Source organism: Lithobates pipiens, unplaced genomic scaffold (assembly GCF_037356315.1).
Source record: "Lithobates pipiens isolate NorthernLeopardFrog02 unplaced genomic scaffold, aLitPip1_a1.2 Scaffold_28, whole genome shotgun sequence".
Taxonomy (NCBI): domain Eukaryota; kingdom Metazoa; phylum Chordata; class Amphibia; order Anura; family Ranidae; genus Lithobates; species Lithobates pipiens.
In genome coordinates this window covers 207644522-207670476 of record NW_027507789.1, presented here as the reverse complement: position 1 = coordinate 207670476, position 25955 = coordinate 207644522, and the positions used below count along the sequence as shown (strand labels likewise).

Here is a 25955-nt window from a genome sequence, read left to right as displayed (position 1 = left end):
GTCTGTGCTCTAATTCATCCCAAAGGTATTGGGTTGAGGTCAGGACTCTGTTCTGGCCAGTCAAGTTCCTCCAATCTAAACTCACTCATCCATGTCTTTATGGACTTTGCTTTGAGCACTGGTCCAACTCATTTGGTGGAGGGGGGTATATGGTGTGGGGCTGTTTTTCAAGGGTTGGGCTTGGCCCCTTAGTTCCAGTGAAGGGAACTCTTTGGACCAGTGCACAAAGCAAGGTCCATAAAGACATGGGTGAGAGAGTTTGGGGTAGAGGAACTTGACTGCCCCAACCTCAACCCAATAGAACACATTTGGGATGAATTGGAGCGGAGACTGCGAGCCAGGCCTTCTCTCCAACATCAATGCCTGATCACAAATGCTCTTCTGGAAGAATGGTAAAACATTCCCATAGACACACTCCTAAACCTTGTGGACATCCTTCCCAGAAGAGTTGAAGCTGTTATAGCTGCAAAGGGTGGTCCAACTCCAATATTGTTCCCTACGGACTAAGACTGGGATGCCAATAAACCCGTGTGTGTAAAGGCAGGTGTCCCAATACTTTTGACAATATAGTGTAAGTAAGAAATTCTAAAATGCCTGTCCTGAAAAAATTGCTGCTCATCTGACCTAATATTCTGGTTATTTGATAAGCCCTGAAGTGTTGTGGAGCAGCATTTTCTCCAGAGAAGGTGAGCATTTAAGGGCCCTCTTATTTTATGTATTCATCCCTGCAAGGTGATCTCTTTGTTAAAGTGGTTCTAAAGCCTAAACATTTTTTAACTTATAGCTCAATTTCGGGTAATTTTTTTGCCCACATTGCATGTGTCAACTGCTCCTTTTTTATAGTGGTTACACGATTTGGGCAAAAATGAGAATAATTTTTTTGCTTAGAATAAAGATCACGATTCTCTCATGATTCTTGCAGCGTAACATCTTTCATATTATACAAAAAAAAAAAAAAAAAAAAAAAAAAAAAAAAAATCGGGCTAACTTTACTGTTTAGTTTTTTTTTTTTTTTTAATTAAAGTATTTTTTTCCCCCAAAAACTGCATTTGAAAGACTGCTGAGCAAATACAGTGTGCCAAAAAATATTGCAACTACCATTTTATTCTCTAGTGTCTCTATTAAAAAAAATATATAATGTTTGGGGATCTAAGGCATTTTCTAGCAAAAAATTATGATTTTAACTTGAAACCAACAAGTGTTAGAAAAATGTTTAGAGTTTAAGTGGTTAAACTTCCCTCATTAAGACCCCTTTCACATTGGGGCGTTTTGAAGACTCTACAGAGCTAAAAATAGCGACTGCAAAGCGCCCTGAAAGAGGCGCTACTGTGTCTGGAGCGCGGGGGTGCAGTACCGGTCTTGTGAGGGGAGGATCGGCTGATCAGGTAACTATATTTCTGCGGTCCTTCCCCTAGAATAAAATGAGCAGTTAACCCATGCAGTGCAGACACAGCCCCACTGCATGGACAAAAATGAACTTGCCTGGATTTCAGCTTTAATGTATTCCTTGCATTAACCACTTAAGCCCCGGACCAATTTGCAGCCCAAGGACCAAGCCCCTTTTTGCGATTCGGCACTGCGTCGCTTTAACTGACAATTGCGCGGTCATGCGTTGTGGCTCCCAAACAAAATTGGCTTCCTTTTTTTCCCACAAATAGAGCTTTCTTTTGGTGGTATTTGATCACCTCTGCGTTTTTTATTATTTGCGCTATAAACAAAAATAGAGCGACAATTTTGAAAAAAATTCTATATTTTTTTATTTTGCTATAAAAAATATCCCCAAAAAAATATATAAAAAAACATTTTTTTCCCCTCAGTTTAGGCCGATACGTATTCTTCTACATATATATTTGTTAAAAAAAATCGCAATTAGCGATTATTGATTGGTTTGCGCAAAAGTTATAGCGTTTCCAAAATAGGGGATAGTTTTATAGCATTTTTATTAATATATATATTTTTTTTACTAGTAATGGCGGCGATCAGCGATTTTTTATTGTGACTGCGACATTGTGGGGGACACATCGGACCTTTTTGACACATTTTTGGGACCACTGTCATTTATACAGCAATCAGTGCTATTTAAATGCACTGATTCCTGTGTAAATAACACTGGCAGTGACGGAGTTAACCACTAGGGGGCGAGGAGGGGTTATGAATGACGTTATGTGTTTTTTTTTTATTGTAGGGGGCGTGGCCTGGCATGTGACGTCACTGATTGTCTTTCCCTATATCAGGGAACAGACGATCGGTGACAGCCACAGTAGGAAGCACGGGGAGAGGTTTGATTCCTCGTTCTTCAGCTCTGTGACCCGATTGTGGGACACCAGCGGCGATCGGGTCCACTGGTCCCACGGTCACGGAGCTCAGGACCGGGTCGGGAGTGCGCCGCCGGTGGCGCAAGTGACCCACGGCTGGGCACTTAAAAGAGCAATGTACAGGTACGTGCTTGTGCCCAGCCGTGCCATTCTGCCGTTGTACATCGGCGTGAGGCGGTCCCTTAAGTGGTTAAGGAAAAAAAATGTTTAGGTAATAGTATCGCCCCCTCGCCCCCCCTTATACTTATCTGAGCCTGCACTGGCTTGTTGTGCTCGTCTGTAGCAGCTCTCTTCTCTTCTCCCTACTCTCACAGGCTTTGCTGAGGCAGCGAGAGCCATTGGCTCTCTTTGCTGTCAAACAAATCCTGTGATGAGGAAGTGGGGGGGGGTGGAGCCAAGCCACACTGTCTGTGTCCATAGACGCAGGCAATGCTGCTCAAGATCGAGCCCGCAGGGGTGCCACCATAGGAAGAGGCTTCCTATGGTGGCGCACCGAGAAGAGGGAGGGGCCAGGACTGCCAGCGAGGGACCCCAGAAGAGGAGTTTTAGGAATTTCAGTGGAATTGCACAGAGCAGCTAAGTGTTTCATTTTTTTATTTTATTTTGAGTTTACAATCACTAACACTTGAATACAGTTCTCCCTTAAACCTGGGATCGCAATGCACCTCCCAAATCATCCAAAACGATTACATTATTGTCAATAAAATGAACAAAATACACTTGTATTTGAGTAAGTACAATCCAACGATCGCAGAGCCGCATTCTTCCCAGCAGTATTACACAGCCGCCACAGAAGAAGAAGAAAAATACAAAAGACTTTCAACCGTTGAGAATTCCTGTGACTGCAAGAACACATTTTTCAACATTCAAAGAAATAAACCGGCTCACCAGAAAAAAATAAAAAAAACAATAATAGAGTAAACTTCAGACACTCTGGTCACACATCGCGATGGAAAAGAGACAAATACTGTGACAGACGGAGAGGAAAGAGAGAAGGTGATGACAGAATCTAAGGTGGACAGATAGTGCTGCTAAAGAATAACCTGGAAAGACAACTACTGACAGACAGGCCTAGTGTTCCGAGGTCCATGAGGTCCTAAAGAGCTCTCATCTTGATAGAACAATACCAGCATGACCTTCATCGGAATCTGGAGCAATGTACGTGGCTGCAGATAGATGTTGAGGACAAACAACGGCAAGATCATTAAAAAAAAACAAAAAAACTGCTATTTTTTTTTAATTGTCAAACTCAATTTCATTGTGGGTCACATCAGCATCATGGATGGTGGCCCTCAAAGGACTGGTTCGATATGTAAGACTATACAAATTAATCCAGAGATTTTTTTTTTTTTTTTTTAGAGAGAGAGAATAGGTGCAGAAACTCAGCCACTCCCCACTGCATCGATTCGGCTCATGGATTCGGATCACGGGCCTTATGGTTGACACCTGTAGTTTAGAAGTTCTGTTATGCCCCGTACACACAAGCAGATTTTCCGTCGGGAAAAAAACTTGGATGGTTTTTCAGACGGAATTCCGCTCAAGCTTGGCTTGTATACACACGGGTCACACAAAAGTTCTCTGAACTTTTCGACCGCCAAGAACCGCGGTGATGTACAACACTACGACGAGCCGAGAAAATGAAATTCAATGCTTCCGAGCATGCGTCGAATTGTTTCCAAGCATGCGTAGGAATTTTGCAGGTCGGAATTTGTACAGACGATCGGAATTTCCGATTGGAACTTTTTCCGACCGAAAAATAGAGAACCCACTCTCAATCTTTTGCTGCCGATTTTATAACCAAAAAATGGAAACTTCACACTCTCAATCATGAAAAGGATTTTTCGTAAAGTAAATCCTGTAAGCTACTTTAGTAGTGAGAAACGAACATTCTGCACTCTCACACCTCAGATCACTGTCCCCCCCTGCTCATCTGCCCCAACACTGAACCCCCCTGCTCATCTGCCCCAACACTGAACCCCCCTGCTCATCTGCCCCAACACTGAACCCCCCTGCTCATCTGCCCCAACACTGAACCCCCCTGCTCATCTGCCCCAACACTGAACCCCCCTGCTCATCTGCCCCAACACTGAACCCCCCCTGCTCATCTGCCCCAACACTGAACCCCCCCTGCTCATCTGCCCCAACACTGAACCCCCCTGCTCATCTGCCCCAACACTGAACCGCCCTGCTCATCTGCCCCAACACTGAACCCCCCTGCTCATCTGCCCCAACACTGAACCCCCCTGCTCATCTGGCCCAACACTGAACCCCCCTGCTCATCTGGCCCAACACTGAACCCCCCTGCTCATCTGGCCCAACACTGAACCCCCCTGCTCATCTGGCCCAACACTGAACCCCCCTGCTCATCTGGCCCAACACTGAACCCCCCCTGCTCACCTGCCCCAACACTGAACCCCCCTGCTCATCTGGCCCAACACTGAACCCCCCTGCTCATCTGGCCCAACACTGAACCGCCCTGCTCATCTGGCCCAACACTGAACCGCCCTGCTCATCTGGCCCAACACTGAACCCCCCTGCTCATCTGGCCCAACACTGAACCCCCCTGCTCATCTGGCCCAACACTGAACCCCCCTGCTCATCTGGCCCAACACTGAACCCCCCTGCTCATCTGGCCCAGCACTGAACCCCCCTGCTCACCTGCCCCAACACTGAATCCCCCTGCTCATCTGGCCCAACACTGAACCGCCCTGCTCATCTGGCCCAACACTGAACCGCCCTGCTCATCTGGCCCAACACTGAACCGCCCTGCTCATCTGCCCCAACACTGAACCGCCCTGCTCATCAGCCCCAACACTGAACCGCCCTGCTCATCTGCCCCAACACTGAACCCCCCTGCTCATCTGCCCCAACACTGAACCCCCCCTGCTCATCTGCCCAAACACTGAACCGCCCTGCTCATGTGGCCCAACACTGAACCGCCCTGCTCATGTGGCCCAACACTGAACCGCCCTGCTCATGTGGCCCAACACTGAACCCCCCTGCTCATCTGCCCCAACACTGAACCCCCCTGCTCATCTGCCCCAACACTGAACCCCCCTGCTCATCTGCCCCAACACTGAACCCCCCTGCTCATCTGCCCCAACACTGAACCCCCCTGCTCATCTGCCCCAACACTGAACCCCCCTGCTCATCTGCCCCAACACTGAACCCCCCTGCTCATCTGCCCCAACACTGAACCGCCCTGCTCATCTGCCCCAACAATGAACCGCCCTGCTCATCTGCCCCAACACTGAACCGCCCTGCTCATCTGCCCCAACACTGAACCGCCCTGCTCATCTGCCCCAACACTGAACCGCCCTGCTCATCTGCCCCAACACTGAACCGCCCTGCTCATCTGCCCCAACACTGAACCGCCCTGCTCATCTGCCCCAACACTGAACCGCCCTGCTCATCTGCCCCAACACTGAACCGCCCTGCTCATCTGCCCCAACACTGAACCGCCCTGCTCACCTGCCCCAACACTGAACCGCCCTGCTCACCTGCCCCAACACTGAACCCCCCTGCTCACCTGCCCCAACACTGAACCCCCCTGCTCACCTGCCCCAACACTGAACCCCCCTGCTCACCTGCCCCAACACTGAACCCCCCTGCTCACCTGCCCCAACACTGAACCCCCCTGCTCACCTGCCCCAACACTGAACTTATAAACTTAGATTAAACATAAATTATAGGATAAAAGCTCCTCCGGATGTGTCTGTGTACGGAGCCCGCTCTGCTCAGTGGGTGTCGATCCCTCACTGAGCAGGAAGATGACAGATCTGTCTTTACACACTGTGCAAGGACGGACCTGTCAGAGCGCTGCTCTCCCCTATGGAGGATCGGATGAAGACAGACCGTAGAGTCCGTGGTCACCCGATCCGATACTCAGACGATTGGAAAAGTAGGTTTTTCCACCGTCACACTTTTTCGGATTGGAGCGGATGTCAGCGGACATGTCACATGTCAGGTCTATGGAGCGTGAGTTCAGGTCCACCTAAAAACCTGAACGGACAGTCTGCATGAAAGAGGCCTGACTGTTTTTTTACTTTTGTTTACTTTAGGTATGCTTCAAATAAGCTGCAAGGATGCCGGTACAGGAGAACCGTAACAAAAGTTGAGCACCTGCCCCATAGCAACCAATCACCTTCCAGAGATGGAATCCTCACTGGATGCTTAGGATTGGTAGATCCTCTTTGCTGCAGGCAACAGCTTCACTGGAACTGCAGTTTTCTTTGCTCAAACCTGATGCGTTTTGGATTTTGACCTTGAATTCTGCATGAATTTAAAATCCTCTTAAATAAAAATGGATTTAAAAGAAAAGAGGTAAAAAGCTTGGCTTTGTGAGCATGTTGGAGATTTCTTCTGGGAAATCCTTAGACAGGCTCGTTGTCCCGGTTCACTGTACGTTGCGAGGATTATTTGTCTTAGCGGAACAGAAGAGATTTGTTGGAAATTTGCTGTATGGTTTTGCTTTCTTGCAAGGAAGACCTTCTGACACCCCCCCGGAGAACAGCCGCTAGAGGTGAAAACAGCTCAGCGCATCGCAGACAAACTGTTACTCCCGCAGAGCATGGAGGAAACACATCGAGATAGTTGCCTTGCAAATGGTTAAAATAAAAGTGGGTGAAGAGAGCAGATGTAGTGGCCTGGGAGGAAAATAGACGGCTCTCAAGCTGAGAACAAAATGTGTAGAACAAAATGTGGAGGAGGCAATTCAGGTTGGAGCCACCAGGATCAAATACTATCCCTACTCCTCAAAAATGCTTCAGTTACAAAAACGAAGAGCGTTCCCCCTGTACACCGCACCTGCCTATAAAGGCAACACGGTCACTGTCAGCCATATTCTCTATTAAAAGAGAACCCGTCACCACTTAGCTTACGCATGAATCCAAATATACACTCTTTAAAGTAGATGGAACCCCAATCACTGGCATTTCATATGAGCTTTAAAATGTTGGTGTCATTTAAAAAAAAAAAAAAAAAAAAAAAAGAAGAAGAAAGTAATATTAAAAGGAGGGCTTTTAAAGAAAAAAAAAAAGAAAAAATGGCATGTCATCCTTACCTGCTCTGTGCAGCGGTTTTGCACAGAGCAGCCGGGATCCTTCTCTTCCCAAGTATTCCACCGGCATTCCTGGCCCGTTCCTCCTGCCGAGTGCTCCCAGAGCAAGCAGCTTGCTATGGGGGCACCCAAGCAGGCTCGCTCCCGAGACACTGCTCTGTGAGCCCATTCACACACAGAGCCGACCGCTCTCCCCGCCCTCTTTCTCTCCTCATTGGCTCACTGGCTGTGATTGACAGTAGCTGAAGCCAACCGCTCCCGCTGCCGTCTCAATCAATGAGGAGGAAGAGACCTGAGAGAGCCACTGCTCCTGTACACAACGCTGGATCGAGATATTTCAGGTAAGAATTTTTGAGGGACTGCTGCACACAGGTTTTTTTTTTTTTTTTTTTTTAGATAGCTTGAAGGTAAAAAACCTTGAGCTTTTATGAATTCTCATTAAATGCCATTAATTTAATACCTGGTGATCCTGCCATTAAAATCCTTGCTCAGGCTCTTCCTGTTATGGGGGGGGGATGATCTGTCTCTGTCTTCCAGTTATACCCCTGCAGTCACCCTGTCATAGGGTTTCTGATGGAGACTACAAGTGGCTGTTTCAAATACACATTATTCAAGCGTGGTCCGCTGTTGTCACTATCAGGAAACCCACCCTGAGAAATGCCATGCATTCATTACTGGAATGCATGTAGACCAGAATTGGCTGCAAAGAGGCTGGAGGTGATCAAAAGCACTGCGAAAAGTGATGAAAAAAAAAAAAAAAAAAACTGAAACAAGTATTGCATTTAAAAAAGCCCTAGTTCACTATATTGTGCAACACATAAAAATTCTGCGCTCACCCAATTACCTGATGAATTTCAGGTGATATAGCTGTGATGTGTTCAAAAAACAAATAGTGAGTATTTAATAAATATGATGTGACAGTATGTACTCAGACATAATATGAGTGCACCAACAATTGTGCAGCAATCTAAAAGAATTAATACTTAATCCGTAAACAGTACATATAAAACAAAAAAAGATGCGCAAATTGGAAATGAATAATGAAGTGATTGAACACTGACTAAAAATCAGTATAACCACTAATTCTAAATTTGGTGAACCTGTATATATATTTTGTGTTCCCCCACCTTTGTTTAGTTTTATGTTTGGAGATAAATATAAAGGGTCACGTTTTTCACCAAATTTAGAATTAGTGGTTATACTGATTTTTAGTCAGTGTTCAATCACTTGATTATTTATTTGTAATTTACGCATATTTTTGTTTTATGAGATATATATATATATATATATATATATATATATATATATATATATTTCACTATATGCAATGGGGTTGATTTACTAAAGGCAAAAAGACTGTGTACTTTGCAAGTGGAATTGCACTAATTTTCTATTGTAAAGGTTCACTTTGTAAATAATACCCAAACAGGTGCAAGGAAAATAAAAAAATAAGCATTTTTTTCTTGCACATAATTGGATGATGGAAATCAGCAGAGCTTTACCTCATTTACTAAGCTTTAGGGAAAACAAATGCAACTGCATTTGCAAAGTGCACAGTTTCTCTTTAGTAAATCAACCCCGATGCATTAACAAGCTAGATATAATTAAATGTGAGTTTACCTTTACTTTGAGACCATATAATCAGATTCTCACATATACTCAATTACGACTGATTCTCTTTAAACGTAATAGCTCATTTCTGTGTAATTTTCCAATTGTAAATAATTGAAAACACATGGTGCTAAAATCAAGTGTATATTGCACCACTAAATCCTATGCTACAAAATGCATCAAATATAGATCAAAAGAATTTAAATACAGTTCCGTGAAAGAAATAATAATGATAAATAAACATTAAATAATAATAAATAACCAAGTGAATAAGTGATAGTTTACACTATACATTCAAACACTCCTCAAGGAGTATTGCAAAACATATACAGTGTTTATACAACGTTGCAAAGTCCGTGAGTCTTCAAAACATGCTTCACTTTAGCAGACAATATTGATCAGTGTTTTCTTCACCACACCGCTGTGAAATGTGATTCCTCTCCCCCTTATGTGAATTAACTCACCGACTAGATCAGCCTCACACTCAACGTGTTTGCCAAAAAAGCGCTTTCCAAACCTTTTTGCAGGGATGTGGATGACAGGCGTACAATCCTTCACTTTAGCGGGAGAAAAGCTGACTCCATTGACAATTTCATAGACAGTGCTCTCATGAAATAGAAAAAAAGAAATGCTCCCATAGCGCGATACCGTTAAACTTTTAATCACACACAAGAAGATCCTCTTAAGTTACACTCGCATTTAAAAACCACGCCAAATAAATCAAGCCACAGCACACTTTAACACAGCTGATTGCCGAAGCATTGGTGATCTTAGCGGACCCAGGGCATGCGCAGGAGCGTTGGGAGATGGTGGCTAGGGGGCGCTGAAGCCCCGAATGTGACCCCCTAAAGCCCCCGAGTGTCAGCTCTGCATTGCTAGCCCCGAGCATCGCGGCGAGCGCTGGGGCCAATCTGATCCTGAGCACCGCCGAGTGTGGCCAAGTGCGGCTGGGTGTGGCCGAGTGCCATAGCAGGTCCTGCCTTCTGGAGCCTGCACATCTATGATGGACATCCCACTGGTCCAATGCCGGGACCACGGGACGTGTGAGGTCCATCATAGGTGCTGTTGGATCCAGAAGGCGGGAATTACATAGAGGCTGCCGCGCCACATCCCCGCTTGGTGCTCAGGCGAGCCGCTCTCCTCTCCTCCTCGGCTCCTCCACTGAGGACATGGCTGCTGTTATACCACACACTGAAGTAGGTCAGACAGTGTATGTGGGTCAGTGTAGGTAAATGTCAGTGTAGGTAGGTCACTATATGTTAATGTCAGTGTAGGTAAATGTCAGTGTAGGTAAATGTCAGTGTAGGTAAATGTCAGTGTAGGTAAATGTCAGTGTAGGTAAATGTCAGTGTAGGTAAATGTCAGTGTAGGTAAATGTCAGTGTAGGTAGGTCACTATATGTTAATGTCAGTGTAGGTAAATGTCAGTGTAGGTAAATGTCAGTGTAGGTAAATGTCACTGTATGTTAATGTCAGTGTAGGTGTAGGTCAGTGTAGGTGTAGGTCAGTGTAGGTGTAGGTCAGTGTAGGTGTAGGTCAGTGTAGGTGTAGGTCAGTGTAGGTGTAGGTCAGTGTAGGTGTAGGTCAGTGTAGTTGTAGGTCAGTGTAGGTGTAGGTCAGTGTAGGTGTAGGTCAGTGTAGGTGTAGGTCAGTGTAGGTGTAGGTCAGTGTAGGTGTAGGTCAGTGTAGTTGTAGGTCAGTGTAGTTGTAGGTCAGTGTAGGTGTAGGTCAGTGTAGGTGTAGGTCAGTGTAGGTGTAGGTCAGTGTAGGTGTAGGTCAGTGTAGGTGTAGGTCAGTGTAGGTGTAGGTCAGTGTAGGTGTAGGTCAGTGTAGGTGTAGGTCAGTGTAGGTGTAGGTCAGTGTAGGTGTAGGTCAGTGTAGGTGTAGGTCAGTGTAGGTAGGTCAGTCAGTGTAGGTAGGTCAGTCAGTGTAGGTAGGTCACTATCGTCAGTGTAGGTAGGTCAGTGTATGTAGGTTACTACCGTCAGTGTCATGGCCCAGCCAATAAAAATCTGCCTCGTACAACATCCCCCTCCCCCCCCCCCCCCCGTTTCCAGCCTTGGACTTCGGGCTGAAGCCCTTGGTCCTTTTACCACCTACCAACGGCCCTGGGCATGCGAGACACACTCATCAAATCTCTCAACGCTCCTTGGCCTCGCCAGCACCTTAGTGAAGATAGACGTGAGTTGTCCGATGGTTCCTCTTAATCGCCTAGTAGCCATGCCCCATTTGTAGGCACTTTTTATAACCTCACCCCTTGTTGCACCAGATATGGACCATATTGTAAAGATGACATAGACGAGCCAACTACTAGGTGTGTTAAAGTGGTTGTAAACAAAAAAAACAAAAACAAAACAAAAAAACCCTGCAATGCCTGCATACTAGTTCATTATGAAATACTTACCTTTGGTCAAAGCTGTTGCAGCAGTCCCCGCACACCGATGTTGGTGGGCTCTGGTCCATTTCTTCAGTGTGCCGACATCCGCACATGCGGATACAGTGAATATATCCTAAACCGTGCAGGTTCACTGTAGGTAAATGTGGGCTTACAACCACTTTAAGATGAGTCTAAAGGCTGGTGAAATAGGTGCTTAAAAGAGGATTACAGTCATCTACTATATAGGATCCAAAATGTCATTTCAGCAAAATATATTACCACAGCTGGAACAAACTGCGCTATAAAGGCTCAAAACAAGAACAAAAGAAAAAACAAACCAGCAAGTATGGGCAGGGATTCTCCTGTATGACATAAACTACAGAGTAGTAATAATATAAAGTGATAGAATCGCACTAAAATACAGAAAAATTAGACAGGTCATCAGATATAAAAACAAAGTCCATATGTGAGTCCACCAGTGATTCCAGCCACGAGACTTGATAATCACTGATGATAAAACCGCCATCAATCACCTCATGTGAACAGTGCCTCCACCAATAATAAGATTAGCTGCTTACCAGCTCCAATTGATCCCCCGTTACAAGGGATCGAACAGCGCCTTTGAAATCGTTCTTCTAGTCCCGGGGCGTCACGCGCTCATATGAACGGATGGATATTAGATGTATCAAAGCCTGAAGGCATCAATATCCTGTGACCAATCCTCCAACAGAAAGATGAGAAGTGGTAGAATCGCACTCAGAGTCGGATGCTACTACTTCACATTAGTGATGGTCCGAACTTCCGACGGGACGTTTCGCGAACGCGGACCGCGAACGAGGCCGACCGTTCGCGAAACCGAACATTCGCCGCGGGCCCCATTGACTTCAATGGGAGGCGAACTTCGCAAACCTTTAGGTCAAATTTGCAGCCACAAGATAATTATTAGCTGGGCAAACATAGTCCCACCACATGGCCAATGACATAACACATGTATGAGGTGAATTTGGGATCGATAACTACAAGATTCTTTTTTTATATGGGAAATTGTTCTGACAATTCAGGACTGTGGAGCGCATGAAGGCAATGGAGGAGAGGGAAGGTCAGGGACCAGGGTAGGCAAAGAAGAGGGTGCAGGAGATGATCACCAGCAGCGTGACATACAGCAATGACACCTGCACCGTGATAGAGTCATCTGACAACAGCACCGTGATAGAGGGCACTGACATCAGCAGCGTGACATAAAGCCTTAACACCAGCACTGTGACATACAGCATTGACAGCAACACCGTGATAGAGAGTACTGACATCAGAAGCGTGACATTAAGCACTGACATCAGCACCATGATATACAGCACTGACAGCAGCACCGTGATAGAGGGCACTGACATCAGAAGCGTGACATACAGCACTGACATCAGCACAGTGATATACAGCACTGACAGCAGCACCGTGACATTAAGCACTCACACCAGCACCGTGATATACAGCACTGACATCAACACCGTAAGCAGCCCCAGGAGGAAGTCAGCACAGCACAGGGATGGTGTGATCCCCTCATAATAAGCAGGCCCAGGAGAAACTCAGCACAGCACAGGGATGGTGTGATCCCCTTATAATAAGAACCCCCAGGAGGAAGTCAGCACAGCACAGGTATGGTGTGATCCCCTCATAATAAGCAGGCCCAGGAGAAACTCAGCACAGCACAGGGATGGTGTGATCCCCTCATAATAAGAACCCCCAGGAGGAAGTCAGCACAGCACAGGGATGGTGTGATCCCCTCATAATAAGAACCCCCAGGAGGAAGTCAGCACAGCACAGGTATGGTGTGATCCCCTCATAATAAGCAGGCCCAGGAGAAACTCAGCACAGCACAGGGATGGTGTGATCCCCTCATAATAAGAACCCCCAGGAGGAAGTCAGCACAGCACAGGGATGGTGTGATCCCCTCATAATAAGAACCCCCAGGAGGAAGTCAGCACAGCACAGGGATGGTGTGATCCCCTCATAATAAGCAGGCCCAGGAGAAACTCAGCACAGCACAGGGATGGTGTGATCCCCTCATAATAAGAACCCCCAGGAGGAAGTCAGCACAGCACAGGGATGGTGTGATCCCCTCATAATAAGCAGGCCCAGGAGAAACTCAGCACAGCACAGGGATGGTGTGATCCCCTCATAATAAGAACCCCCAGGAGGAAGTCAGCACAGCACAGGGATGGTGTGATCCCCTCATAATAAGCAGGCCCAGGAGAAACTCAGCACAGCACAGGGATGGTGTGATCCCCTCATAATAAGAACCCCCAGGAGGAAGTCAGCACAGCACAGGGATGGTGTGATCCCCTCATAATAAGCAGGCCCAGGAGAAACTCAGCACAGCACAGGGATGGTGTGATCCCCTCATAATAAGAACCCCCAGGAGGAAGTCAGCACAGCACAGGGATGGTGTGATCCCCTCATAATAAGCAGGCCCAGGAGGAAGTCAGCACAGCACAGGGATGGTGTGATCCCCTCATAATAAGAACCCCCAGGAGGAAGTCAGCACAGCACAGGGATGGTGTGATCCCCTCATAATAAGCAGGCCCAGGAGAAACTCAGCACAGCACAGGGATGGTGTGATCCCCTCATAATAAGAACCCCCAGGAGGAAGTCAGCACAGCACAGGGATGGTGTGATCCCCTCATAATAAGCAGGCCCAGGAGGAAGTCAGCACAGCACAGGGATGGTGTGATCCCCTCATAATAAGCAGGCCCAGGAGAAACTCAGCACAGCACAGGGATGGTGTGATCCCCTCATAATAAGAACCCCCAGGAGGAAGTCAGCACAGCACAGGGATGGTGTGATCCCCTCATAATAAGAACCCCCAGAAGGAAGTCAGCACAGCACAGGGATGGTGTGATCCCCTCATAATAAGCAGGCCCAGGAGAAACTCAGCACAGCACAGGGATGGTGTGATCCCCTCATAATAAGCAGGCCCAGGAGGAAGTCAGCACAGCACAGGGATGGTGTGATCCCCTCATAATAAGCAGGCCCAGGAGAAACTCAGCACAGCACAGGGATGGTGTGATCCCCTCATAATAAGAACCCCCAGGAGTAAGTCAGCACAGCACAGGGATGGTGTGATCCCCTCATAATAAGAACCCCCCAGGAGGAAGTCAGCACAGCACAGGGATGGTGTGATCCCCTCATAATAAGCAGGCCCAGGAGTAAGTCAGCACATCACAGGGATGGTGTGATCCCCTCATAATAAGAACCCCCAGGAGGAAGTCAGCACAGCACAGGGATGGTGTGATTCCCTCATAATAAGAACCCCAGGAGGAAGTCAGCACAGCACAGGGATGGTGTGATCCCCTCATAATAAGCAGGCCCAGGAGAAACTCAGCACAGCACAGGGATGGTGTGATCCCCTCATAATAAGAACCCCCAGGAGGAAGTCAGCACAGCACAGGGATGGTGTGATCCCCTCATAATAAGAACCCCCAGGAGGAAGTCAGCACAGCACAGGGATATCATAAGCAGCCCCAGTAGAAATATGACACCGCTCAACCTCTTCAAAGAGGAGGGTAGGGGCATATAGTACGGTGTGCTTTTTTGGGACAAGGAAGTGAGCCAAATGAAGAAAGAAGGTAGTGCACCTCAACCCTATGTATTGTGGACCGATAACAGTCCTTATAGAATAGCAGACTGTACCTCACTCAACCCTATGTACTGTAGCACCCTAGACCAAGTTACCAGTCCTTATACGAACTTTTGTGGACCAAGCAGGTTGTGTGTTAGTGATTAGCAGACTGTACGTCAGTCCCTATACCAATGAAGGACTGCTGCAGTATAGGGCAGCGGTCAGCAGTGGTGCACCTCAACCATATGTATTGTGGACCGATAACAGTCCTAATAGAATAGCAGACTGTACCTCACTCAACCCTATGTACTGTAGCACCCTAGACCAAGTTACCAGTCCTTATAAGAACTTTTGTGGACCAAGCAGGTTGTGTGTTAGTGATTAGCAGACTGTACGTCAGTCCCTATACCAATGAAGGACTGCTGCAGTATAGGGCAGCAGTCAGCAGTGGTGCACCTCAACCCTATGTATTGTGGACCGATAACAGTCCTTATAGAATAGCAGACTGTACCTCACTCAACCCTATGTACTGTAGCACCCTAGACCAAGTTACCAGTCCTTATAAGAACTTTGTGGAACAAGTGAGTTGTGAATGATTAGCAGACTGCAGCAGAAGGGCAGCAGTCAAGTATAATATTCTTTCTATATTTGGAAGAAAGAATATTATACGTGTACAAGCCTATTACCATACCACTGATACCCGTCCTGAAAAGAACCTTTGTGGAACTAATAGTAACAGAAACTCTTTAAACTGACCCTCACTGCCTGACACACTGCTTCCTTCCTGTCCTTATACAAAGTGGCAAAAAAGAGGAGACTGGAACGATTAGTGGTTACTGGAATAGCTCTTTTGTGGACCTGATAGTAACAGCTAATGATGATGATGATGATGACGACTAAACTGACTCTCCCTGTAGCACACACCGTCCTTTCCCTTTCTCTAAACTGACAAAAGACACTCAGGCTGCTGCAACAATCAGTAGCACAGCAAACCTATATACACCCAACACCTATACCAGTCCTGAAAAGAACTTTTGTGTACCAAATAGCTAGCGATTTATCTCTCCCTACTCCACACAGCAACCTTTCCCTATAGTGACAGAAGAAAGAATGTAAAATGGCCACCGGATCGGGTGTATTTATAGGTTAGGGGGAATGTCCAAGTGTCCATGTGCTGTCATGTCTCAATTGGCTGTCCTGTACCCCATGATGGATGTGTCATCATAGGGTCAAAGTTCTTTTACACATTAAACACATAAGTCCGCTGGGGCGAACGACGGCAATAGGCGAGCGAACGAGCGGACCGCGAACGGCCGAAATTCGCCGCGAAACGACCGCCGGGCGAACCGTTCGGCCATCACTACTTCACATCTTTCTGTTGGGAGGAATTGGTCACACCACTTTCCTTTTTGGACTTTGGTTTACCAAGAAATATAAAGAAGAATGACGTATTAAACATAGTAACATATAGTTACATAGTTGGTAAGGTTGAATAAAGACAACAGTCCATCCCTGTTCAACCTGTGTAGGTGTGTATAGAAAAATAATTTCCCTCATCTCCTGTAAATAAGAGGTCTCCCACAATTACTCACTAAGCAGTCTATAGATTATGCTATTATTTTCTCCATGGTGGAAAAAAAGAAAATCACTGGAGTCCCCCATCAGCGCTCTGTGATCACCAAGTCTACCAGTCGGCTGATCACAGATCCGAGTAAGGGATTGATCCTGGCCCCTTACCATGTGATCAGTTGTCAGCTAATGACGGCTGATCACGTGATCTAAACAGAAGCTCAGTAATCTATATTTTTTTCCCCCTCACGCTAAAAAAAAGCCGATCACCGGCTTCTGTCAGAGGGACATCGGTCCCTCACTCAGAAATCCAGCGCTGTGCCCACCAATTTCACCTGCCAGTGCCCACTGTGCCACCTACCAGTGCCACCTACCGGTACCCACAGGGCCACCTACTGGTGCCCACAGTGCCACCCATAAATGCCCACCAGTGCTGTCAATGCCCATCACTGTCTAATAATCAGTGCCACAGATCAGTGTCACCAACCAGTGCCCATCAGTGCCAACCATCAGTGCCACCTTATCAGTGCAGGCTATCAGTGCCCATCAGTGCAGCCTATCAGTGCACATCAGTGCAGCCTCATCAGTGCACATCAGTGCAGCCTCATCAGTGCACATCAGTGCAGCCTCATCAGTGCACATCAGTGCAGCCTCATCAGTGCACATCGGTGAAGGAGAAAAATTACCTGTCTTCAAAATTGTTGTCTCCCCCGCCGCCTGTAAGAACGATCAAGCAGCTGAACAGCCGTTATGATTGTTCCTTTGGTGAAGGGAATCCCCGTCTCTAAAAGAAGATAACTGAATGATGCCTGCGGACATCATTCAGGTATAACCACTCAAAGTTGACAATGTCATTTGATGTTGGGCAGGCGGGAAGTGGTTAAACAGGCTAAAGTTAGAATCGGATTGGCCACCACGCACAGCTGCACCAGATCCCGAGTGCTCCAGGTTTAGTAAGGCCGGGTTCACACTTGCTGTGGATGCGGCTCACAGCAGCGGGTCCGGTGAGTCCCTGTTATCAGTTTCAGGACCAAAATTCGAACCTGAAACAGTGCAGCTGCCTTGGAGGTGTGTGAACCGGCTCCTTGACAGCCGGGCACAGTCTTGTCCTGTTATGAGAATTGGATGCGGGAAAACCTGCATCCAATTCTCACAAGTGAGAACCCAGCCTAAATCTTTACCATGGTGTCCATGTCCAGAGAATCACTCTGGACACCATGAATCGATATCAAGACTCGGATACTGCATGGATATATAGATACACTGTTGACTGGACTTCCCCAGAAAACAGAATGAAGTACCTATACAAAATGTTTCCATGGTGTCACTGACAAAACTTCTCCCACTTACCATCATCTGATTGGCTGCCTAAGCTATCCAGCAACTGCTACAGCCAATCATCCCTTCATCACCAGGTGATTTGTGTTTCATGTACACAGGTAGTACTTGCAGGGCTGTTTTTAAGGCAGGGCAAAAGGGGCAGCTGCCCTGGGCCCTGTCATTGTTGTGGGGCCCAAAGCAGCTGCCTCATACTTGCCAACTATCCTGGTTTAAATTCCCTTGTCCCTCAAGGTTTTAGTCCTGTGCTGTTTCCCAATATCTCAGTGTGAAGTGCTGCTAGCAATGCTGCCCAGCTCTGCCCTATTGTTGCATACAGATGACTCACCTGCAGACCCCGTGCTTACATGGAAATTACCAACATTCATATGTAAATAGTGTCGCCATTCATATGTAAATAGTGGCGGCAGGCAGCATTGATATGTATATCATGCCCCTCTGAGGTAATATCCACAGTAATCTCTAGCAACAAATCAACAAGCAGAAATCATGTGCTGTAACCTCTCGCAACTAATCAGTGAGCCATAATGTGTGCTGTAGCCTCTAGCAACCAGTCAGTGAGCGGTAAATGATACACTGTAACCTCTGACAACCAATCGCAATAACTGCCTGATCTCATTCTGTAAACTGATTTTGAGTCTAGCTGCTATTTATTGTATGACTCTGAGCAGGTTTGAGAGCACAACTGCATGGGGGGGCCAAGAAAAGTTTTGCCCAGGGGCAGGGTCCAATCAATATTAAAGATGGCCCTGGAAAGAAAAGATGAGTAAGAAGAAAGAGACAGAAAGAGATAAATAATGACATAAAAATCACCCTGAATACATTTCTCTGCTAGAAAAGTGTTGATTATTAATAACCCCCGAGGTGTCACATCACAGCCCTGCATTCTTACATCCACAGACATATGTGTTTTTTTTTGCTTTTGTAATGAAAATGCAAATTAACTTTTGTTTTCATCTGTGTGCTAATGTGCGCCCAGGACCGAAAATGGAGAGCAACGCTGTGTAATCAATTTACATGAAGCAAACAGAGAGGCCGCGTTGTCTGATGACACGGGAGCGAGCGCAGAGCCCAGCGCCGTCTACTTCCATTCTGGATAATTAGTAGCACCGTGACGAGCTGACAATCCCGCCAGGCCAATTAAATGGGCTTTTATTTTTGCTAACAACGAAAAGTGCCCATTAAATAGGCAAAAGTTGTAAGTGCGGCACTAATAGGATACTACAGGCTTGTAATAATGCTATAATTTGGAAACAAAGGAGTATATTCTGTGCTCTCAGCAGCCAGCAAAGGGTTACCTGCGAGAGCGAGCCACACAGATTATAATCTGCCATTTCCACCATTTCGATGTCACCCGTCTGTTATCACCGATCCCCAAACTACACCATCACATGTATTTTACATCTGTCTCCACATCTATGGTGCTTTCATGACAATTACGTGTTGTCCTGATCATTCTATATTCATATATTCTATAGAACAGCTTTTCTCAACCTTCTCATGTCATCAGGTTAATTAGGTCTCAGAAAAATGCAAGCCTTTTTCTGGCCTGCATGCTCGGATAGGGGTCTGAAATGGATTTTGAGGGGGACCCACGCCATTTTTTTTTTACATTTTGGCATTAGGGTTCCCCTCAAAATCCATACCAGAACCAAAGGACCTGGTATGGATTGGGGAGGAGCCCCACACCGTTTCTTAACAACCATGGCAGTTACTGGTTAAGGACACCGGCTGCTGTCCACTACTTAAAGTGGTTGTAAACCCTTACAACCAACTTTGACCTACAGGTACGCCTAGATTAAGGCTTACCTGTAGGTCCAAGAAATATCTCCTAAACCTACACGGTTTAGGAGATATTTGCCGAAAGACAGGCACCGCTGTCTAAGGCGCATGCGCCGTAGACAGCAGCGTGCAGGCGCACTGAGCGCGCCGCGGTCAACGGCGATATGCCGCGAGTGGCGGATCCCGTGCGCATGCGCGGGAGTGACGTCATTGTGGCTTCGCCGAATGACAGCGGCAGAGCGGCAAGTCCCCACCGAGAAGATGGATGCGCCGTATTACAGGGGACAGCGGTGACTTTGCTGGCTCCTGTGTCAGGTAAGTGACCCATAATGGACTACTATGCGATGCATAGTAGTCCATTATGCTTTACCTTTGCAGGGAATGAAAGAGGAAGTAAACCCATTAGGGTTTACTTCCTCTTTAACAACCAGTTAAATCATAGCCCCTGTACACACGGTCGGAAATTCCGACGGAAAAGGTCCGATCGGACCGCGTTGTCAGATAATCTGACTGTGTGTGGGCTCCATCTGACTTTTTCCATCGGAATGTCCGACCAACAAAGTTTGAGAGCTGGATATAAAAATTTTCCGACAACATGATCCGATCGGACTTTGTGCGATTGTTTGTAGAGAATTCTGATCGGACAAAGTGCCACGCATGCTCAGATCAAATTACGAGACCAAAGCTATTGGCTACTAGCCACAACATAGTCCTGTCATAACGAACAAACGTCATCATGTTCTGAACGATTGTATTTTCCGACAACTTTGTCCAACCGTGTGTATGCAACACCAGTTTAGGACAAAATCCGTCAGAAAAAAAATCAGACGGATTTTGTTTTTGGAATGTCCGACCGTGTGTACAAGGGCACACGCGTTTCTTAAATACCTATCAAAATATTTATAAGCAAAACGACCACCCTATTCCTTATAAATACAAGCGCTAAAAAATGGAAAGAAGTAAAAATAAAATAAAAATAGACTTTCCTACAACATTTCAGCTGCTGCTTACAGGCACATTCAAACAAGAATAATGCAAAAACATATAAAGCAGAAAAATCTCTATAAACACAGATTTTAGCAGCGCTGATCAATTATTCATACATTAAAGGGGTTGTAAAGGTTCAGTTTTTATTTTATAAATAGGTTCCTTTAAGCTAGTGAATTGTTGGTTCACTTATCTTTTCCTTCGATTTCCCTTTTAAATGTTTTTTTTCTTTGTTTTCTTTGTCTGAATTTCTCACTTCCTGTTCCTCCTCAGTAAGCTGTTCAGTAAGCTGTTCTGGCTGACTAAACACCGCTCGGATGATGGTGTGAAGTTTACTGAGGAGAAACAGGAAGTGAGATATTCAGACAAAGAAAAAAAACATTTAGAAGCGAAATTGAAGAAAAAGGTAAGTGAACCAACAATGCACTAGCTTAAAAGGAACCTATGTAGAAAATAAAAAATTAACCTTTACAGCCCCTTTAACATCCAATTCCTTTGTGCAGTCGAAAAATTCAATCCATATAGTCCCTATATCCTATATAAAGGACTGCTGTCAAAAAGATATGAGACAGAGTCTATTATAGGAAGAGCTATAGTGAGATGCTGACACCAGTAGACATCACCTCCGCATGTGCAAAAGTAAACCAGGAGGATGTATGGAAGAAATCCCCCCTTTGTATTGCTCTTACTGGGACCACTAAGTTAATCAGGCATATCAACACTTGGACTGTGGTGTAAGTCTTCACTGCTTCATCCACCACTGTGCTTCTATCCCCTCAATGTCAGGGATGTGGTCTCACACAGGGCACACAGCTTTTCAGACACAGGTCTGTTTTGATACAGCAGCAGTAACAAGGCTGTGCACACTCCACCTTCCTTAAATACTGCATGCTTGGACCACTACTTAATTACTGCATGCCTTTAATTCTTTATATTCTTCTGTGAATTGAGTTTAAATAACTGTTCATGCAGTATTTACTGAGCATTTTCAGCTATTTAGGGAAAATGTACCTGGGCACCAAAATATCCAATGTGTGATGCTTGAAGCCCATTGTCCCGTACATTGGAGGTCAGTGCAAAGAATGACCCTTACATTGGAGGTCAGTGCAAAGAATGACCCTTACATTGGGGGTCAGTGAGAAGAATGTCCCGTACATTGGAGGTCAGTGCGAAGAATGACCCTTACATTGGAGGTCAGTATGAAGAATGACCCTTACATTGGAGGTCAGTGCGAAGAATGTCCCTTACATTGGAGGTCAGTATGAAGAATGACCCTTACACTGGAGGTCAGTGTGAAGAATGACCCTTACACTGGAGGTCAGTGTGAAGAATGACCCTTACATTGGAGGTCAGTGCGAAGAATGTCCCGTACATTGGAGGTCAGTGCGAAGAATGACCCTTACATTGGAGGTCAGTGCGAAGAATGACCCTTACATTGGAGGTCAGTGCGAAGAATGACCCTTACATTGGAGGTCAGTGCGAAGAATGTCCCGTACATTGGAGGTCAACAGCAGAGACTGGAGTATCTGTATATAGGATGACAAGCCGTACGCTCCATAGAGTTGGGCTTTATGGCAGAGTGGCAGAAGAAAGATATTACTTTCATCAAAAAACAAAATGGCACGTTTTGAGTTTGTGAAAAGGCATGTGGGAGACTCCCAAAATGTATGGAGGAAGGTGCTCTGGTCTGATGAGACTAAAATTGAACTTTTTGACCAAAGAAAACGCTATGTCTGGCGCAAACCCAACACATCACATCACCCAAAGAACACCATCCCCACTGTGAAACATGGTGGTGGCAGCATCATGCTGTGGGGATGTTTTTCAGCAGTCAGGACTGGGAAACTGGTCAGGGTTGAGGGAAAGATGGATGGTGGTAAATACAAAGATAGTCTTGAGCAAAACCTGTAGCACTCTGTGTGTGATTTGAGGCTAGGACGGAGGTTCACCTTTCAGCAGGACAATCACCCCAAACACACTGCTAAAGCAACACTTAAGTGGTTTAAAGGGAAACGTGTAAATGTGTTTGAATGGCCTAGTCAAAGCCCCGACCTCAATCCAATAGAAAATCTGTGGTCAAACTTAAAGATTGCTGTTCACAAGCGCAAATCATCCAACCTGAAGGAGCTGGAGCAGTTTTGCAAGGAGTAATGGGCAAAAATCCCAGTGGTAACTGATGTGGCAACTCATAGAGACTTATCCAAAGTGACTTGGAGCTGTGATAGCCGCAAAAGGCGGCTCTACAAAGTACTGACTTTAGGGGGGGTGAATAGTTATGCACATTGACTTTTTCTTTTATTTTGTCCTATTTGTTGTTTGCTTCACAATAAAAAATCTTCAACGTTGTGGGCGTGTTCTGTAGATGAAATGATGCAAATCTTTACACAATCCATGTTAATTCCAGGTTGTGAGGCATAAAAACATAAAAAATGGCAAAGGGGGGGGGGGAATACTTTTGCAAGGCGCTGTTTGTGTGTGTATATATATATATATATATTTTTATTATTATTATGTTTGGAGGTTCCAAGTACTTTCTAGCAATATTTTCACATTTATACAAAAAGTGGCAGAAAACGCCTGGTCTTTGCATGTGAGAAATGCCAGAATTGCCCCGAGCGGCACGTGGTTGAATGGCGGGACTTAGCCAGCGGGTGGAAACCTTGGCTAGACAGGGTGACTGTCCTTTGAGCACCACCAGCCTGAACACTTCCCCCAGTGCCTGAAACATGTCAGTGGTGAGAGTTGTGTGTCTCTCTTGCTTCATCAGCCTCCAGCAATAATCTCCTCCTGGTACCCTTGTCACATCACATTCGGCTACCCATCACATTTTGCTACCCGCTGGACTGCGCATGCACGGCACCGCCATATGCATTCCAACACAGGGCCATTTGCGGCACAGCCTCACTTCGCTCGGCATTATTATAATCTAACTCTATGTCCACTTGGATGGTGGGGCTTTAACCTGGAATCAGGGGTGGAACACATATGGCAGCGTCACGCATGCACAGTCCAGCAGGTATCCAAATATAATGGGTCGCCATATGTGACAGAACACCCTGACTCAGCTGTCCTCCAGGACTGTAAAGAGGGTCTATGCAACTACAGAATGATAACAGCACCAAAACTTCCCGGGAATTCGTGTGAAAATACAACCAGCTGCCATTTTCTTTACCTAACACGGGCTTCTCTCCTGCACCACATCCGTCCTCAGTACTCCTCCTATGTGGTGCTGCCGTCCTCCTCAGGCCGCCATGACACCTTTGTTGACAAACGTCGCCAAGGCAACCAGGTAACCAGGCGAGAACTTCCCGCCTCTGCGCGCACGTGACTCCCCGGCGGCCAATGCCAGGTCTCGCTGAGAGAAGTTCTCAGAGGGGCGGGGCTTGTGTCGTGTAGAGGAAAGGGTGGCAGGCTGGGGAAATAAATAACTGCTTGTGTGCTCAGTAATAACTCGCTTTTGAAGAGGGACATGGCGGCTCTAATGTTATTTAGTCCCAGAGCCTGTCTATAAGGAGCCGCAGCAACTTTCCCAGTGTACAAATACGTGCTAATGAGAGGCTAACACAGTCATAATGATAACTTCCTATATAGTAATAATATTCAATAAAGTTTGAAACATTTGAATATTATAAATAAAGCTTGGATATTTGAATATGATTACTACTGTATATAGGAAGTTATTATTCAGAACCATCATAAACAATAATTACAACATTGTCATGAGTTATTACACCCACAGTCTGCATTCATAACCTTTTCAATGTACTAATAAAGGCTAATAGGCTAACATAATACACAGCTTAATGAAGTATGTCGCCATTTTACACAAATTTAAGGCTGGGTTCACACTAAGGATGGGCTCTGGCACGTTCGCAACTCCACATGCCTGCGCCCGCCAGGAATTCAGCACTGCGCATCTCTAATCATAGGCAGTGAGACATTTCCCCGATCCGCAGCTGCACAGATGTGGAAATGTCTCACTGCCTGTGATTAGCGCTGCGCTGTGCCGACTTCCTGGCGGGCTCTGCACGTGGGCTGTGCGAACACATGCAGACATGTTTGCAACTCCACGTGCCCGCACCCACCAGGAAGCTCACACTCCGAATCGCTAATCACAGGCAGTGAGACATTTCCCCATCTGTGCAGCTGCGGATCGGGGAAATGTCTCACTGCCTGTGATTAGCGGAGTTGCGAACACGCCCAAGCCCATCCTTAGTTCACACAGGTCCAGCTACGGTCTGCAGTCTGGTGTCCGGTGCGTTTGTTTTCATCGATTAAGGCTGCGTTCACACTATCTTCACATGCGGCTCACAGCAAGGGTTCGGTGCCTCCCCAGTTAACCATTCCAGGTCCTGAAACAGACCAAAAGACGCACAGGAGTCCTGTGCAAATTCGCACTGGAGGTGCAGCGGAGATGTGTGAACCGGCTCCATAGAGAGCCAGTCAAAATCTCCTGCTTCGCAATAGAACCCAGCCTCAGGTGCAACTTTTTCCCTGAATTCGCACCTGGACCAGACCCAAAAATGCAAAGGATCCTTTTCAAATTCGCACCGTAGCCACCCCTGACATGCTCCATTGAAAGCCGGTCACACTCAGATGTTATGTGAAGTGAATGTGGTGTAAATCACATCCAATTTGCCTATATGTGAACCCAGCTTTTACCAAAAATGTTTTGATTTTTTTGTATTTGTTTGCCCTAAAATTCACTTTAGCCTAGGTTTCCACTGTTGCGACCTGAAAGTTACGCGATTTTGATGCAAGTTGAATCAATGCCTGTGTATTGAGGTCTACAAGTTGGCTTCCTGATTGGCCAGCAGACCTCAGACTCTAAGCCGCCCAGCTGCCCCCCCTCACCCATCCACTCACCAGCACTCAGTGCAGTCACCCACGGAACCGGCCGCGCTGTCACCCGCTGGCCGTATTCTCAGAGGGGGCAATTGCCCCATTGCCCCCCCCTGGATCCGCCCCTGCCGATCAGCCATAACTATATGACCCTCCCCTACCTATAACTGAGTAGGTCCCCCTTTTTCTGCCAAAACCCATCTCAGCATGGGCTCCACTAGACCTCTGAAGGCATGCTGTGGTATCTTGCACCAAGCCTTCAGTAGCAGATTCTGCAAGTTGTGAGGTGGGACCTCCACGAGTCGGACTTGTTTTTCCAGCACATCCCACAGATGCTTGATTCACCTGAGATCTGGAGAACTTGGTGGCCGAGTCAACACCTCAAACTTGTTTACCTATTGGATGCCCAGCACTTTGGCGGAAGAAACATACGGGAGGAAGCTGGGGGATCGGACTTCTCCAC

General features: G+C 46.4%; 1 protein-coding gene across 2 annotated transcripts in view; it reads right to left on the bottom strand.

Annotated features, from left to right (window-relative positions):
* Positions 1-25955, bottom strand: part of LKAAEAR1 (LKAAEAR motif containing 1) — a 121921-nt gene that overhangs the window by 29477 nt on the left and 66489 nt on the right. The window contains exon 1 of one of the 2 annotated variants that reach the window (XM_077460382.1): positions 23823-23969. The exons of the other annotated variant lie outside the window; for it this stretch is intronic. The gene's annotated coding sequence lies outside the window, so the exon portion shown is untranslated. Of the gene's footprint in view, positions 1-23822; positions 23970-25955 lie in introns of those variants that run through there. 2 annotated transcript variants of the gene reach the window in all.